Raw genomic sequence first — 2,386 nt, forward strand, 5'->3', positions numbered from 1 at the left:
ACAGGGGGGACATGCACTTTAGGCTATCCCAAAAAATGCTACACCCACATGACAACAGGAGGGTGCAACTCCTCTTCTTGTAACTTATTTCACCCTGAAACGTGTCATTCATCAGTCCACAAAAGAAAATGCTACAATATATACTGTCAAGCATATCATCTAAAGGAGACAAGAAGACACAGATCACTAAGACCATGGGAAACAAAAGAGGGGAGCCATAACCTCTCCAGAGGAGGTGGTTTTTTAGTGCTAGAGAAAAAAATGACTGGCAAGAAATGACAGAAAACCTACACCAAGTGAAAACACTTCTGGAACAAAGGCAGAGTCATTTGCCTCCACTCCAGAACAGATATTAATGCTAGCAAACAAAACCCCCCTAAATTCCATCAATATCCCATAGCTCAATCGCTAGCATACTCAGCTCACACACTAAGGTCCAGAGTTCAGATCTCCTCTGGTACAGCTGGAAAGCATTAGGGACGTGTTTCCATAAGACACCTGCTGTCCTTGTTCACCCAACTGTGTAAAATGGGTACCTGGGTGTTAGTCGACTGGTGTGGGTCACATCCTGGGACAAAATTGCTATGCTCAGCATAACAAGGGGCTTTCTGTATAGTAGTATATCACTGATGTCAGCTAGGCCTGTATACCATGTACATGTACTTGTAGTAAATAAAGATTTTATATTAATATAACATAAGGACATTTATCATTGCAAACATGCAGGGTCTAAAACCATCAACAACAAAATTCCTCACAACAAGGGACTGCTCAATGAGTCATATGCAATGTTTGCAACTTCCACAGAAACCCACATAAAGGATCATTTTGACAACAAAATATGGATCCCAGGTAATAACCTATTCAGATGCGACAGACTAAACAGGCAACAAGGAGAAGTTGGCTTGTACGTCACAGAGTCGCTCATTTGTTCAGAACTACTACACAACTCAAGTGTTGTAGGCGAAGCTTTGGCAGTAAAGATTGAAAACCAAAGCATTGTCAGTGTGGTTGTATACAAGCCTCCAGATGCAACTTCCCAGCAATTTCCAAAATATCCTGTAATACAAGGCACTGGTCAGAGTGGGAAGAGCTAAAAGCCATAAATGAAATTGAAAGAAACCCAAAATATTTCTTTTTTTATGCCAAATCTAAATCGAGAACAACATCCAGTATGGGGCCCCTGCTTAGACGAGATGGGTCTTATGAAGATGACAGCAAAGAAATGAGTGATTTACTCAAGTTCCAGTATGACTTGGTTTTTAGTGAGCCGCTAACCAGAATAAGAGTTGAAGACCAAGACTGAGGTCCTTCAATCTTGTCCTCCAGGATGCCATCCACACCATTCAACTAACACTCAGGTATCTACTTATTGATAGGTGAATGGGGATAGCAGCTGTAGGGAAGCACACCCATTGTTTCCACCTGGCCTGGGATTGAACCATAGACACTCATTGTGTGAAGTGAGAGTGTTGCCTACTAGGCTACAGGACACCAAAAAAATATATTTACTATAGAATAGTGGCAATTAAAAAAAATGTTTCATCAAAAAAAGAAATGAAAACAATGTATTCCCAGTCAGGGGCATGAGACTAATTTTACTGAGCATATCTCAAATTAGTACAGAGATGATGAACATCAGACTGTCTAGAGGTTTAATGACACGATAATCTAAGTAATTATTGTGAATACAGGTAAAGAATGGCCTGTGAGACCTGGTCATAATGGAACTAACAAAATTCAACAATAGACTATAATGTATACTTGCCTTCACCAGATATATACAAATATAGTAGAACCTTAGCTAACAAAAGCTCCACCATGTGAATTTTCCAGGATACGAACAGTCATTTGGCCGATTTTTTGCATCTGGATACCAATGAAATTTCAGGATGCAAAATTCCCCCTTATGGGAGGTTCCTTGGTGAGGGTCTCTTGATCCAGAGAAGTGGATCTATGCTCCAGTTCCCTAAATTAATAATAATAATTATTATTATTGCTATTACAATAATATGTAAGTACAGTGGACCCCCGCTTAACGATCACCTCCAAATGCGACCAATTATGTAAGTGTATTTATGTAAGTGCGTTTGTACGTGTATGTTTGGGGGTCTGAAATGGATTAATCTACTTCACAATATTCCTTATGGGAAAAAATTCGGTCAGTACTGGCACCTAAACATACTACTGGAATGAAAAAAGTTCGTTAACCGGGGGTCCCCTGTACTACTAATAATAATTATAATAATAATAATAATAATAATAATAATAATAATAATAATAGTGCTCACTCATTACTTACCTTAAAATATCAATAGTCTTAATGTAGAGTGAGAGGTGAATAAACAAGATTAAATGAATAAACGAGAGAATGAGAGCGTAGAAG

The sequence above is a fragment of the Cherax quadricarinatus genome, unplaced genomic scaffold, assembly GCF_038502225.1.
Source record: "Cherax quadricarinatus isolate ZL_2023a unplaced genomic scaffold, ASM3850222v1 Contig63, whole genome shotgun sequence".
In the NCBI taxonomy this organism is placed as follows: Eukaryota; Metazoa; Arthropoda; class Malacostraca; order Decapoda; family Parastacidae; genus Cherax; species Cherax quadricarinatus.